This window comes from Ranitomeya variabilis, chromosome 4, assembly GCF_051348905.1.
Source record: "Ranitomeya variabilis isolate aRanVar5 chromosome 4, aRanVar5.hap1, whole genome shotgun sequence".
Taxonomy (NCBI): Eukaryota; Metazoa; Chordata; class Amphibia; order Anura; family Dendrobatidae; genus Ranitomeya; species Ranitomeya variabilis.
In genome coordinates, this window is record NC_135235.1 from 225,460,442 (window position 1) to 225,476,744 (window position 16,303).

The 16,303-nt window shown below is 44.4% G+C and overlaps 1 protein-coding gene across 8 annotated transcripts in view; it reads right to left on the reverse strand.

Moving 5' to 3' along the window:
* The window catches only part of LOC143768701 (myelin-associated glycoprotein-like), a 76,864-nt gene that overhangs the window by 53,095 nt on the left and 7,466 nt on the right, over nucleotides 1–16,303 (reverse strand). For 4 of the 8 annotated variants that reach the window (XM_077257354.1, XM_077257353.1, XM_077257350.1 and 1 more), the window contains exons 1-2: nucleotides 7,327–7,395; nucleotides 7,160–7,215 (exon numbers count right to left, since the gene is read on the reverse strand). The exons of 2 other annotated variants lie outside the window; for them this stretch is intronic. The gene's annotated coding sequence lies outside the window, so the exon portion shown is untranslated. Of the gene's footprint in view, nucleotides 1–7,159; nucleotides 7,216–7,326; nucleotides 7,425–16,303 lie in introns of those variants that run through there. 2 more of the 8 variants (XM_077257355.1, XM_077257347.1) reach the window with 2 other exon arrangements.

Below are 16,303 nucleotides of genomic sequence, written 5' to 3' on the forward strand. Positions count from 1 at the left end.
AATAGTACCATATTCCATGTACAACTTAGTGCAGCTTAGTGCAGCAAAAGAGAGCGATAGCAAAAATTAATACATCACCCAAAATTGAGGTATGCAGCAGATGTAGAGTCCCGGTGTCCGCCCCAACGCGCGTTTCGGCACACCTTCGTCAGGGGGCGCATAGTGAGGAATGAAAAATGTGCAGGATAAATAGGTCAGGAACCGGAAGTAGAAAGAGCCGTGAACCGGAGGTAACCGCGCGTATCCTAGCAGCCCGCAATGCAACAGAGGGAGATGGCGTCATCCAGGTTGTGTGAGCCGATACACGTGGGGCCCCACGCGATCCGCCCACCACAAACAAGGCGCCGCCATTCACCAGAGGATTCACAAGCGGGCGCATGCGCGGAACTCAAGCGTCATAGACAATACATGAGGGAAAGGAGAAAGGGCACAGTATGGCGGTCTATAATAGATGTAATTTTAACGACCTAAGCATAATTTTTACAGTTTCACTTTTACATATTAGTCCTTAGATCAACAGAAGACATACCGTATAAAAACAATACAAAAAATAATAATAACCAAAAACAAAAGCCAAAAAAACACAACAAAAGAGCCGGCAATAATATATAGAATATTACTGTTGTAGTCAAATATGCTTAATTTTCTCTTTAGTAATTAGTAAGGAATATATATATCAAAACATAAATACAATAGGTTAACCCCTTCGTGACATGCGCCGTACTAGTACGGCGCTGCCGGCACTGCATTAGTGCCAGCCGCAGTACTAGTACGGCGCCCCGATCACCGCGGTCTCACGCTGAGCGCCGCGGTGATCGGGTGCGGGTGTCAGCTGTATATGACAGCTGACACCCCGCAGCAATGCCCACGATCGGCGCTGTCGCCGATCGCGGGCATTTAACCCCTCTGATGCCGCTGTCAATAGTGACAGCGGCATAGAGGGGGATCGCGCAGGGACGGGGGCTCCCTGCGCTCTCCCACCGGAGCAGCGCGATGAGATCGTGCTGCTCCGGTGACCTGGAAGGAGTCCCCGGATCCAAGATGGCCGCGGGACTCCTTCCGGGTCATAAGATGACCCTGCTTGCTGGCGTCTGCTGAGAATCCTCATAGCAGGCGCCGGCAAGCCTCTGTTACGTGCCTGTCACATCGGTGATCAGACCGAGTGCTATGCACACGGTCTGATCACCGATCTGTGATGTCCCCTCCTGGGACAAAGTAAAAAAGTAAAAAAAAATTTTTTCCAAATGTGTAAAAAAAAAATAAAAAAAAAATTCCTAAATAAAGAAAAAAAAAATAAATATATTCCCATAAATACATTTCTTTATCTAAATAAAAAAACACCACACAATAAAAGTACACATATTTAGTATCGCCGCGTCTGTAACAACCCCACCTATAAAACTATATCACTAGTTAACCCCTTCAGTGAACACCGTAAAAAAAAAAAAAAAAAAACGAGGCAAAAAACAACGCTTTATTCTCATACCGCCAAACAAAAAGTGGAATAACACGCGATCAAAAAGACGGATATAAATAACCATGGTACCGCTGAAAACGTCATCTTGTCCCGCAAAAAAAAAGCCGCCATACAGCATCATCAGCAGAAAAATAAAAAAGTTATAGCTCTCAGAATAAAGCGATGCAAAAACAATTATTTTTTATATAAAATAGTTTTTATTGTGTAAAAGCGCCAAAACATAAAAAAATTATATAAATGAGTTATCGCTGTAATCGTACTGACCCGAAGAATAAAACTGCTTTATCCTTTTTACCAAACGCGGAACGGTATAAACGCACCCCCTAAAAGAATTTCAGGAATTGCTGGTTTTTGTTCATTCCGCCTCCCAAAAATCGGAATAAAAAGCGATCAAAAAATGTCATGTACCCGAAAATGGTACCAGCAAAAACGTCAACTCGTCCCGCAAAAAACAAGATCTCACATGACTCTGTGGACCAAAATATGGAAAAATTATAGCTCTCAAAATGTGGTGATGCAAAAACTATTGTTTGCAATAAAAAGCGTCTTTTAGTGTGTGACGGCTGCCAACCATAAAAATCCGCCCAAAAAACGCTATATAAGTAAATCAAATCCCCCTTCATCACCCCCTTAGTTAGGAAAAATAATAAAATTTTAAAAAATATATTTATTTCCATTTTCCCGTTAGGCTACTTTCACACTAGCGTCGGTACGGGGCCGTCGCGCTGCGTCGGCCCGACATACCGACGCATACTGTGCAAGCGCCGCACAACGGGGGCAGCGGATGCTGTTTTTCCACGCATCCGCTGCCCCATTGTGAGGTGCGGGGAGGTGGGGGCGGAGTTCCAGCCGCGCATGCGCGGTCGGAAATGGTGGACCGTCGGCACAAAAAAAGTTACATGTAACGTTTGTTGCTGCCGGCTGTCCGCCACAACACGACGCAACCGTCGCACGACGCTTGCGACGTGTGTCAATACGTCGCTAATGTTAGTCTATGGGGAAAAAACGCATCCTGCAGATGACTTTGCAGGATGCGTTTTTTCGCCAAAACGACGCATTGCGACGTATGCAAAAAAACGCTAGTGTGAAAGTAGCGCTAGGGTTAGGACTAGGGTTAGGGTTGGGGTTAGGGTGTCAGTTAGAATTGGGGAGTTTTCACTGTTTAGGCACATCAGGGGCTCTCCAAACGCGACATGGCGTCCGATCTCAACGCGTTTGTTTGCGTTAAAAACGCATGCGTTTTTATAGAAAAAAAACAGAACACACTGAAAAGTCACCCACCACCATCAAGGTGATAAAGGGATCCAAACCCTAACCCTAACCCTACCCCTAAACTCATCCCTAACCGTTTAATGAACATTTTCTGACAGTCATAGTGCCACGTATTTCAGTGCCACGTATTTCAGTGCCACGTATTTCAGTGCCACGTATTTCAGTGCCACGTATTTCAGTGCCACGATATTTCAGTGCCACGATATTTCAGTGCCACGATATTTCAGTGCCACGTATTTAAGTGCCACGGTATTTCAGTGAAATACGTGGCACTGAAATATTGTGGCATTTACGTGAAATACGTGGCACTTAAATACGTGGCACTTAAATACGTGGCACTTAAATACGTGGCACTTAAATACGTGGCACTTAAATACGTGGCACTTAAATACGTGGCACTTAAATATCGTGGCATGTACATGAAATATGTGGCACTTATATACGTGGCACTTATATACGTGGCACTTATATACGTGGCACTTATATACGTGGCCACTGAAATATCGTGGCACTTATATACGTATATACGTATATACGTATATAAACGTATTTCAGTGCCACGTATTTCAGTGCCACGTATTTCAGGTTAGGGGTAGGGGTAGGGTTAGGGGTAGGGTTAGGGTTTTTTGGTTTTTTCTTGTTTTCTTGTGTTTTTCTATAAAAACGCATGCGTCTAAAAAAACGCATGCGTTTTACCGCGATTACATGCGTTTTTTCACACATGCGTTTTTAAAAAAAACGCAAGTGTGAAACCAGCCTTATCCTTGGGAAAATAAAAACATGGGGGCTAAAATATAATTTTCGTGGAAAAAAATATATTTTTTATTTTCGCGGCTCTGCGTTATAAACTGTAGTGAAGCACTTGGGGGTTCAAAGTTCTCACAACACATCTAGATAAGTTCCGTGGGGGGTCTAGTTTCCAATATGGGGTCACTTGTGGGGGGTTTCTACTGTTTAGGTACATCAGGGGCTCTGCAAATGCAACATGACACCTGCAGACCAATCCATCTAAGTCTGCATTTCAAACGGCGCTCCTTCCCTTCCGAGCTCTGCCGTGCGCCCAAACAGTGGTTTATCCCCATATATGAAGTATCAGCGTACTCAGGACAAATTGGACAACAACTTTTGTTGTCCAATTTCTCCTGTTACCCTTGGGAAAATAAAAATGTGGGGGCTAAAATATAATTTTTGTGGAAAAAAAAATATTTTTTATTTTCACGGCTCTGCGTGTTAAACTGTAGTGAAACACTTGTTGGTTCAAAGTTCTCACAACACATCTAGATAAGTTCCGTGGGGGGTCTAGTTTCCAATATGGGGTCACTTGTGGGGGGTTTCTACTGTTTATGTACATCAGGGGCTCTGCAAATGCAACATGACACCTGCAGACCAATCCATCTAAGTCTGCATTTCAAACGGCGCTCCTTCCCTTCCGAGCTCTGCCGTGCGCCCAAACAGTGGTTCCCCCCAATGTATGGGGTATCAGCGTACTCAGGACAAATTGGACAATAACTTTTGTAGTCCAATTTCTCCTGTTACCCTTGGGGGGAAAAAAATTGCGGGCTAAAACATCATTTTGTGGAAAGAAAAAATGATTTTTTGATTTTCACAGCGCTACATTCTAAACTTTAGTGAAACAACTGGGGGTTAAAAGTGCTCACCACACATCTAAATAAGTTCCTTAGGGGGTCTTCTTTCCAAAATGGTGTCACTTGTGGGGGTTTCCACTGTTTAGGCACGTCAGGGGCTCTCCAAACACGACATGGGTTCCGATCTCAATTCCAGCCAATTTTACATTGAAAAGTCAAATGGCGCTCCTTCCCTTCCGAGCTCTGCCATGCGCCCAAACAGTGGTTTATCCCCATATATGAAGTATCAGCGTACTCAGGACAAATTGCACAACAACTTTTGGGGTCCAATTTATCCTGCTACCCTTGGGAAAATAAAAAATTTGGGGCAAAAATATCATTTTTTGTGAAAATTAATATTAATTTTTTTTTACGGCTCTACATTATAAACTTCTGTGAAGCACTTGGAGGTTCAAAGTGCTCACCACACATCTAGATTAGTTCCTTAGAGGGTCTACTTTCCAAAATGGTGTCACTTCTGGGGGTTTCCACTGTTTAGGCACGTCAGGGGCTCTCCAAACACGACATGGGTTCCGATCTCAATTCCAGCCAATTTTGCATTGAAAAGTCAAATGGCGCTCCTTCCCTTCCGAGCTCTGCCATGCGCCCAAACAGTGGTTTATCCCCATATATGAAGTATCAGCGTACTCAGGACAAATTGCACAACAACTTTTGGGGTCCAATTTATCCTGCTACCCTTGGGAAAATAAAAAATTTGGGGCAAAAAGATCATTTTTTGTGAAAATTAATATTAATTTTTTTTACGGCTCCACATTATAAACTTCTGTGAAGCACTTGGAGGTTCAAAGTGCTCACCACACATCTAGATTAGTTCCTTAGAGGGTCTACTTTCCAAAATGGTGTCACTTGTGGGGGTTTCCACTGTTTAGGCACGTCAGGGGCTCTCCAAACACGACATGGGTTCCGATCTCAATTCCAGCCAATTTTGCATTGAAAAGTCAAATGGCGCTCCTTCCCTTCCGAGCTCTGCCATGTGCCCAATCAATGGTTTACCCCAACATGTGGGGTATCGGCGTACTCAGGACAAATTGTACAACAACTTTTTTGGTCCAATTTCTCCTGTTACCCTTGGTAAAATAAAACAAATTGGATCTGAAGTAAAAATTTTGTGAAAAAAAAGTTAAATGTTCAATTTTTTTTAAACATTCCAAAAATTCCTGTGAAGCACCTGAAGGGTTAATAAACTTTTTGAATGTGGTTTAGAGTACCTTGAGGGGTGCAGTTTTTAGAATGGTGTCACTTTTGGACATTTTCTGTCATATAGACCCCTCAAAGTCACTTCAAGTGTGAGGTGGTCCGTAAAAAAAATGGTTTTGCAAATTTTGTTGCAAAAATGAGAAATCGCTGGTCAACTTTTAACCCTTATAACTCCCTAACAAAAAAAAATTATGTTTCCAAAATTGTGCTGATGTAAAGCAGACATGTCGGAAATGTTGTTTATTAACTATATTATGTGATATAACTCTCTAATTTAAGGGCATAAAAACGAAAAATTAGAAAATTGCTAAATTTTCATAATTTTCGACAAATTTCTGTTTTTTTCACAAATAAATGCAAGTCATATCGAAGAAGTTTTACCACTATCATAAAGTACAATATGTCACGAGAAAACAATCTCAGAATCACCAGGATCCGTTGAAGCGTTTCAGAGTTATGACCTCATAAAGTGACAGTGGTCAGAATTGTAAAAATTGGCCGTGTCACTTAGGTGAAAACAGGCTTTGGGGTGAAGGGGTTAATTCAAACCCTCAAATAATCATTTTGATATTGCATGTAATACGGGGAATAACCACTAGATGGTAGTAGAGAGATGACTTTTCTTCATGTATTCAAAGTCTTTGCATCCTATGTAATAGAATGCATTACGCATTTTTTGTGCACATGCTGCATTTTTTTCCTGAGCGGAATCGCATTCCAGAAAAAAACGCAGCATGTTCATTAAAATTGTGGAATCGCGGCGATTCTGCAGCCATAGGAATGCATTGATCTGCTTACTTCCCGCACGGGGCTGTGCACACCATGCGGGAAGTAAGCAGATCATGTGCGGTTGGTACCCAGGGTGGAGGAGAGGAGACTCTCCTCCACGGACTGGGCACCATATAATTGGTAAAAAATAAAAGAATTAAAATAAAAAATAGCGATATACTCACCCTCGATGTCCCCCGCAGTCTTCCGGCCTCTCCGCTGCATGCTGCCGCTTCGGTTCCTATAGCTGCTGGGCGGTGAAGGACCTGCGATGACGTCACGGTCTTGTGATTGGTTGCGAGACCGCATGTGACCACAAACCGTGACGTCATCACAGGCCCTTCACCGCACAACAGCTATAGGAACGGACGCCGCTGAGGTCTGCAGGTGAGTATAACCATGTTTTTTATTATTTTTATTATTTTTAAACATTCTATCTTTTACTATAGATGCGGCATAGGCAGCATCTATAGAAAAAGTTGGTCACACTTGTCAAACACTATGTTTGACAAGTGTGACCAACCTGTCAATCAGTTTTCCAAGCGATGCTACAGATCGCTTGGAAAACTCTAGCCTTCTGCAAGCTAATTATGCTTGCAAAACGCTAGTTTTCTGCGGGTATATGCATGCTAATTCTGCATGCGATATACCCGCGGCAGGAGGCGCAGAATTGCCGCGGAAATTTCCGCGGCAATTCTGCAACGTGTGAACTTAGCCTAAAGAGGAATGATAATTGCATCTAAGTAAGAGGAGGTACATAGAGGATATAGTGATCATAGCAAATCTGTAAGTAGTGTACCTTAAGTGCCAAGATGCTGTGGGTATATAGTCGCAGAGATTGCCCTGCTGTGGTGTCTGTAGATGAGTACAAGAATGTATAGGTAAGGGACATGAAAGTTATATAGTTGCGCTGATGTGCAATAGTGGAGGAGGCCCGGTTTGTGGAATATAAGAAAGAGGGGTTACCTTGGATGTCAGATTAATGAGCGGCGCTCCCGCGCCCTGCTGCCAGTTGTAGCGTGACCGCCGGTGTTGTGGCTTAAATGCGCGCACAGGAAATGGGGCCTACAGTACCGGAAGTGATGTCGGTGGCGTGGGGATGCTACTGCGCATGCGCGGCCGGCGATTCTGTATGGGCCTGGTTGCTAAGACACGCGGGTGCTGCAGTGATGTCAGAGGCATGGGGCATTCCTCTGCGCCTGTGCAACAGGCGTTATTGTGTATGTCTAATTGCAAGGCAGCACTGGCGTTGCAGTATGTGTCAAAAAGCCTGCACATGTTAAAAATTGTTAGAAAATGTGCACAGTCTGCGTGTACATCTTGAAACAGAGTAATGGATCATAGTAGGTAGTGCCATAAAGCGCAATGGTAGATGGGGCAATACGTAATGGAGTGCATGTCAAAAATGGGGATAAAATTGTCCACATAGGATGTAACATGCTAGACATGGGATGCTCATATGTAATGGTCTAGTCTGAGGATCATGGAGGTAATGGCTGGTAACTAGCATTATTTAGTGATGGTCTAGTCTAAGGATCATGGAGGTAATGGCTGGTATCTAGCATTATTTTGTAACTGAAGGAACTCACCATGGTGTTCAGCGGATCTGTAAGGGAAGAGGAGAGAATTAGTAAGCTGAAAGGACAAGTTAAAGTAGCCAGTCAATTTCCCTGTTGAGGCCCCTAGGTGCAAGGGTGTCTAATATATATATCCAGTATGTTTCCCTGGATCTCAACAGTTTAACATGGTTGCCGCCCCATCTGGGACGAGGTAAAGTGGTCAGGAAGGGGAAGCCAGATTTTGTTACACCTAACAGTGGACTTGTGGCTTGCGATCCTATCACGTACGTGGTGAGTGGTTCCCCCACATAAAGCAGGCTGCAGGGGCACTTAATGACGTAAACCACGAAATTTGAATCGCACGTATAAAATCCGCGGATAGGGTAAGATTTCCCGGTTCTTGGATGGGTCACATTGTCGGACTTAATCACATTCGAGCAAGCGGCACAGTTCAAGCAAGGGAAAGTATCATTGCGGCGTGAGCCTAGGAACTGTTGAGTAGGTACTCAGAGTACACTGCCCATGTCTGCCCTGACTATTTGGTCACGGATGTTGGGGGGTCTCCTGGTGCTCATGAATACGGGCATCCTAAAGGATGCAATCTCAGGGCGGGCTCTACCAAGAAGGGGCCAGTGCTTTTTGATGACAGAATAAACCTTTGTCATAAATGGATGGTGAGTGTGCACAAACGGAATCCTATCTTGGGATTGGCGTGGTGCTGGACTCATGGGTGGACTCGAGGACCTAGTGAGTTCCTGTGCCAAGAGAGTAGAGGGGTAGTTCCTATCGCTGAACTTCTGCGCCATGGATGCCAGTCTGATTTGTCAAGTTTCGGGGTCCGTGATGATGCGGGAGACTCTTTTAAATTGGGAACGAGGTAGACTGTTTTTGGTAGTGATTGGATGGCAGCTTGAATAGAGTAATAGGTTGTTACAGTCCGTGGGTTTTGTGTATAGGTCCGTTTTGAGAAATCCATTGGCATCCTTCAGTACCAGGGTGTCCAAAAAGGCTATCTGAGTTTCATGGGAATGAATGGTGAATTTGAGTTCCTGAAAAATGGCGTTGAGGGTAGAGAAGAATAAATCAAGGGTGTCGGATGTCCCAGTCCAGACCAGGAAAATATCGTCTATGTGTAAGAGGGTGGTGCTGTTATGGACAGTAAGGAACACGCTGTCTCTTTAAGAGACTGCACCCCCTTGTCTGGTGTGAGATGGAATGTTCTGCTTTTCCCCTGCTTAAGGCTGTGAAGATGAACTGCCCTAGCTTGAGGGGAGGAGTTGAGCCTGGTCTGCGTGTGTGAGCAAAAGATTCTAGTGAGAGAGAACTGCGTTCTGTTTGCTACAAGAAAGATCCCAGGCTGGGACAGAGTGTACTTCTGAAATGTGCAAGACTTTTCCGGGTTACAGCAAAGGTGGCTGTTCTGTGCTAGCTTGTGAAGCCACGAAGATACTGAGAAAGGGACTTGCAGTTTCCAGGAGTATTCCTAGGATCCGGAAGCAAGGGGAAGACCACGCTTCACAGAGCTGACAGAAAGCCGTGCGCACCACCGTATAGACTGCTGGGGCCCCCCTGGGACTGAACCTGAGTCCCCAACATCACCGTGTTGTGAATTCTGCTCTTGGGTTCCCTCCGGTGGTTGTTGGCGGTAATGCAGTTGTCCCTGGGTTGCAATCCTGGGCAGGTGTCCCTGCTGATTGCAGCTCTGACTGGGGTATTTAGGTGTGCAGGATTCATTAGTCACTGCCAGTTGTCCATTGTTCTTGGAGGTTTTGCATCTCTGTCTGGTTCCTCCTGCCCTGCTTCCAAATCAGCAAAGATAAGTGTCTGGTTTTTGTTTCTGCTGCACACATTCTGTGTGCTTTACAATTCAGTGCTATTCATTGTTTTTTCTTGTCCAGCTTAGACTGTGTTTGGATTTTTTCAGTCAAGTTGGATTCTCAGGAGATGCAGTTATACATTCCATGTCTTTAGTTAGATGGTGGAATTTTTGTATTATCTGCTGTGGATATTTTTAGGGTTTTTTACTGACCGCTTAGTATTCTGTCCTATCCTTTTCTATTTAGCTAGAGTGGCCTCTTTTGCTAAATCCTGTTTTCTGCCTGCGTGTGTCTTTCCTCTAATACTCACAGTTAATATTTGTGGGGGGTCTAAAATAATAGAAAAAAACAAGCCGCACAGCCTCTGTAGCGACTAAGTTACTCACATGTCAGTGTGACAGGGAACCAGTCTTCACGGGAGGTGCTCGTGTGTAACAAAGCAATAAAAGTGTCCAATAAATTCAGAAGTAACCACGGCAACACTCACTGGTCCTGTGATGCAAAGCTTGTCTTTATTGAAGCTAGTGAAACATAAATTTTCACGGCACGGGGGAGTTCAGAGGAGTGAGAGGTGAACAGACGGGGACGACGGCCATTTCACGCCCAATTGGCGCTTCTACGGGTCCATTTGTGGGGGTCTGCCTATCCTTTGGGGTTCTGCTCTGAGGCAAGATAGAATTCCCATTTCCATCTATAGGGGTATTTAGTCCTTCGGCTGTGTCGAGGTGTCTAGGATGTGTTCGGTACACCCCACGGCTACTTCTAGTTGCGGTGTCAGTTTAGGGTTTGCGGTCAGTACAGGTTCCACCTACTCCAGAGAAAGTCTCATGTGGCTCCAAGGTCACTGGATCATAACAGTACAACTGGCCATCAATGAGTTAAATGCATCTCAGAAGAAGGGAAGAAAGGTGTTGAGCCATTTTTTTTTCTGTAGCCTGCTTTGTATTTCCTTCCCTCTTTATCTCTGGGTGGCTGAGGAGTCTTGTGCTAGCATGGATGTTCAGGGATTAGCTTCTCGTGTAGACCAGCTTGCTGCTAGGGTACAAGGTATTTCTGATTATATTGTTCAGACTCCGGTTTTAGAGCCTAAGATTCCTACTCCTGATTTGTTTTTTGGGGAAAGGTCCAAATTTTTGAGTTTTAAAAACAACTGTAAACTGTTTTTTGCTCTGAGACCTCGATCCTCTGGTGATTCCATTCAGCAGGTTAAAATTGTCATCTCCCTGCTGCGTGGCGATCCTCAGGATTGGGCATTTTCCCTGGAATCTGGAAATCCGGCCTTGCTTAATGTAGACGCCTTTTATCAGGCTTTAGGATTATTATATGATGAACCAAATTTTGTGGATCAAGCAGAGAAGACCTTGTTGGCCCTGTTTCAGGGTTAAGAAGCAGCAGAATTGTATTGTCAGAAATTTAGAAAATGGTCTGTGTTGACTAAATGGAATGATGATGCTTTGGCGGCAATTTTCAGAAAGGGTCTTTCTGAATCCGTTAAAGATGTTATGGTGGGGTTTCCCACGCCTTTCGGTCTGAGTGATTCTATGTCTCTGGCCATTCAGATTGATCGGCGCTTGCGGGAGCGCAGAACTGTGCGCGCCGTGGCGTTGTCCTCAGAGCAGATGCCTGAGCCAATGCAGTGTGATAGGATTCTGTCTAGAACGGAACAACAAGGATTCAGACGTCAGAATAGGTTGTGTTTTTATTGTGGCGATGCTTCTCATGTCATTTCAGTCTGCCCTAAGCGTACAAAGAGGATCGCTAGTTCATTTACTATCAGTACTGTACAGCCTAAATTTCTGTTATCTGTGTCCTTGATCTGCTCATTGTCATCATTTTCTGTTATGGCATTTGTGGATTCAGGCACCGCCTTGAACTTAATGGACTTTGAGTTTGCCAGGCGTTGTGGTTTCCCCTTGCAGTCTTTGCAGAACCCTATTCCTTTAAAGGTAAGGTACCGCGTTTGTAGATCATTAATAAATCACTGTAATGTAGCATAACATGCTGCTATAACCAAGTTTTAAATGCATGTGAAACAGATTTCGTGTGTTATATGAGTTTAAAGAAGGAATTGGGGGCTGACATCTTGGTTTCACAGCAGTTCACGACACTAACAGTGTCATTTTACAGCACCCCATGGACATAGGAGATAATAGACCGGCGATGACCCTATCTATAACATTGGAGAGGCGTTAGCAGTGAGCTGGACATGCCTCTGTGGGCTGCACAACTCACTGCTGTAGGTGTGACTAGCAGCCATTTTATTATAGCCCAGTGCTCTCTGCCCAGCTCCACTTACTCTCTATCACAGGAGCTCCATTCACTCCGTTAAGCTGCATTCCCAGCCTGCAGAGAAAGGTGACACCTGACACCTCTCTCTGCCATACAATGTATCTCTCCCCTCCCTCCACAATGCCTGGCCATTCACTGCAGACCTGGAGCTCCTTCTTATCTTACTGAGGGATGAGTCACAGACAGCTCTGCACAGACAATACTGCTCCATAAACACCACATAAACTAACTGTGCTTCTGATGCAGTAACTGCTGGTGATAGCAGATCACAGGTCAGTCACACACAAAAAGGCTCTGCCCTGTGATGCTGTTCTTCATTCTGTCCCAGGGATATTAGACCACCCAAAAGGGGAGGGAAATGCTGATGTCAGCAGGTACTGCCCCAATTTTCCAGCTAACAGTAAAGCTGGTAAGTCTTACTATAGCTGCTTGAGGTCTAAAACGGAAAATGCTCCCCTAGTGGTCAATATATATATTTGTAAGAAAATATATAATATTTTTCATATAGAAATGTTTGCAAACAGTGCAAACATTGCATTAATACATTTTATTTACTATTTTAAGCTTAATTTCACAAAAAAACAAACTACAAGAAAACTGGTGGCACCTTCCCTTTAAGGGGCATTGATGCTACACCTTTGGCTAAAAATAAGCCCCAGTTTTGGACACAGCTGACCATGTGCATGGCGCCAGCCCATCAGGAAGATTGTCGTTTTCTGGTGTTGCATAATTTACATGATGCTATCGTGCTGGGTTTTCCATGGTTGCAGGTACACAATCCTGTGTTGGATTGGAAGTCTATGTCTGTGACTAGTTGGGGTTGTCAGGGGGTTCATAATGACGTTCCTTTGATGTCAATCTCCTCTTCTTCCTCTTCTGAAATTCCAGAGTTCTTGTCTGATTTTCAGGATGTATTCGATGAGCTCAAGTCCAGCTCCCTTCCACCGCATAGGGACTGTGATTGTGCTATTGACTTGATTCCAGGCTGTAAGTTTCCTAAGGGCCGACTCTTCAACCTGTCTGTGCCTGAATATACCGCCATGCGGAGTTATGTTAAGGAGTCTTTGGAGAAAGGGCATATTCGGCCATCTTCTTCACTGTTGGGAGCAGGATTTTTTTTTGTTTCTAAGAAGGATGGCTCCTTGAGACCCTGTATTGATTATCGCCTCTTGAATAAGATCACTGTCAAGTTTCAATACCCTTTACCTCTGCTTTCTGATTTGTTTGCTAGGATGAAGGGGGCTAGTTGGTTTACGAAGATTGACCTTCGGGGGGCATATAATATTATTCGTATTAAGCAGGGTGATGAATGGAAAACTGCATTTAATACGCCCAAAGGCCATTTTGAATACCTTGTGATGCCATTCGGGCTCTCTAATGCTCCATCTGTTTTTCAGTCCTTCATGCACGATATCTTCCGGACTTATCTTGATAAATTCATGATTGTATATTTGGATGACATTTTAATTTTTTCCGATGATTGGGAATCTCATGTGGAACAAGTCAGGATGGTATTTCAGATCCTTCGTGATAATGCTTTGTTTGTGAAGGGGTCTAAGTGTCTCTTTGGAGTGCAGAAGGTTTCTTTTTTGGGCTTCATTTTTTCTCCCTCATCTATAGAGATGGATCACTGTCAAGTTTCAATACCCTTTACCTCTGCTTTCCGATTTGTTTGCTAGGATTAAGGGGGCTAGTTGGTTTACGAAGATTGACCTTCGGGGGGCATATAATCTTATTCGTATTAAGCAGGGTGATTAATGGAAAACTGCGTTTAATACGCCCGAAGGCCATTTTGAATACCTTGTGATGCCATTCGGGCTCTCTAATGCTCCATCTGTTTTTCAATCCTTCATGCGCGATATCTTCCGGACTTATCTTGATAAATTCATGATTGTATATTTGGATGACATTTTAATTTTTTCAGATGATTGGGAATCTCATGTGGAACAGGTCAGGATGGTATATCTGATCCTTTGTGATAATGCTTTGTTTGTGAAGGGGTCTATGTGTCTCTTTGGAGTGCAGAAGGTTTCTTTTTTGGGCTTCATTTTTTCTCCCTCATCTATAGAGATGGATCCGGTTAAGGTTCAGGCCATTCATGATTGGATTCAACCCACATCCGTGAAGAGCCTTCAGAAATTTTTGGGCTTTGCTAATTTTTATCGCCGTTTCATTGCTAACTTCTCCAGTGTGGTTAAACCCTTGACCGATTTGACGAAGAAAGGCGCTGATGTAACGAATTGGTCCTCTGCAGCTGTCTCTGCCTTTCAGGAGCTTAAACACCGATTTACTTCTGCCCCGGTGTTGCGTCAACCGGATGTTTCTCTTCCGTTTCAGGTTAAGGTTGACGCTTCTGAGATTGGGGCAGGGGCCGTTTTGTCTCAGAGGGATCCTGTTGGTTCCTTGATGAAACCGTGTGCCTTCTTTTCCCGTAAGTTGTCGCCTGCTGAACGCAATTATGATGTCGGCAATCGGGAGTTGTTGGCTATGAAGTGGGCATTTGAGGAGTGGCGACATTGGCTGGAGGGAGCTAAGCACCGTATTGTGGTCTTGACCGATCATAAAAATCTGATTTACCTTGAGTATGCCAGACGGCTGAATCCTAGGCTCGATGGTCCTTGTTTTTTTCCCGTTTTGATTTCGTGGTCTCGTATCTTCCGGGTTCTAAGAATATTAAGGCTGATGCCCTCTCTAGGAGTTTTTTGCCTGATTCTCCTGAGGTCCTTGAACCGGTTTCCATTCTGAAAGAAGGGGTGGTCCTTTCTGCCATTTCCCCTGATTTACGACGGGTTCGTCAGGAATTTCAGGCTGACAAACCTGACCGCTGTCCAGTGGGGAAACTGTTTGTTCCTGATAGATGGACTAGTAGAGTGATTTCTGAGGTTCATTGTTCTGTGTTGGCTGGCCATCCTGGTATTTTTGGTACCAGAGATTTGGTTGGTAGGTCCTTTTGGTGGTCTTCTTTGTCACGTGATATGCGTTCTTTTGTGCAGTCCTGGGGGACTTGTGCGCGGGCCAAGCCTTGTTGTTCCCGTGCTAGTGGGTTGCTTTTGCCTTTGCCGGTCCCTGAGAGGCCCTGGACGCATATTTCTATGGATTTTATTTTTGATCTTCTGGTTTCCCAGAGGATGTCGGTTATCTGGGTTGTTTGTGACCGGTTCTCTAAGATGGTTCATTTGGTACCTTTGCCTAAATTGCCTTCCTCTTCTGATTTGGTTCCGTTGTTTTTTCAGCATGTGGTTCGTTTGCATGGTATTCCAGAGAATATTGTGTCCGACAGAGGTTCCAGGTTTGTTTCTAGGTTTTGGCGGGCCTTTTGTGCTAGGCTGTTTCATTAATTTGTCTTTTTCTTCCGCATTTCATCCTCAGACAAATGACCAGACCGAGCGAACTAATCAGACTTTGGAAACTTATTTGAGATGCTTTGTGTCTGCTGATCAGGATGATTGGGTGGCTTTCTTGCCATTGGCCGAGTTTGCCCTTAATAATCGGACTAGTTCGGCTACTTTGGTTTCGCCCTTCTTTTGTAATTTTGGTTTTCATCCTCGTTTTTCTTCGGGGCAGGTTGAGCCTTCTGACTGTCCTGGTGTGGATTCTGTGGTTGACAGGTTGCAGCAGATTTGGGCTCATGTGGTGGACAATTTGGTGTTGTCTCAGGAGGAGGCTCAACGTTTTGCTAACCATCGTCGGTGTGTTGGTTCCCGGCTTCGGGTTGGGGATCTGGTCTGGTTGTCTTCCCGTCATGTTCCTATGAAGGTTTCTTCTCCTAAATTTAAGCCTCGGTTTTTTGGTCCTTATAGGATTTCTGAGATTATTAATCCGGTGTCTTTTTGATTGGCCCTTCCGGCCTCTTTTGCTATCCATAATGTCTTCCATAGATCTTTATTGCGGAAATATGTGGTGCCCGTTGTTTCCTCTGTTGATCCTCCGGCCCCTGTGTTGGTTGATGGGGAGTTGGAGTATGTGGTTGAGAAGATTTTGGATTCTCGCTTTTTGAGGCGGAGGCTTCAGTACCTTGTCAAATGGAAGGGTTATGGCCCTGATAATTCTTGGGTGACGAGAAGGCTATGGGGAGGTACTTGGTGTATCTGTTTGATTTTTTCAAGAAACTGGCTCGTGTCCAATATATAGGACTTGGTGTTTTTCGTTAGAGGGGTAAAAATTTTTTCCAGAAATATGGAGAGTGGTGAAAGCACTGAATCCGTGGAGGCCACAATTGACCTACCCGGTGGATTATGGAGGGATTTGTGTATCTTGGGAAGGACGTAGAAAACCGGG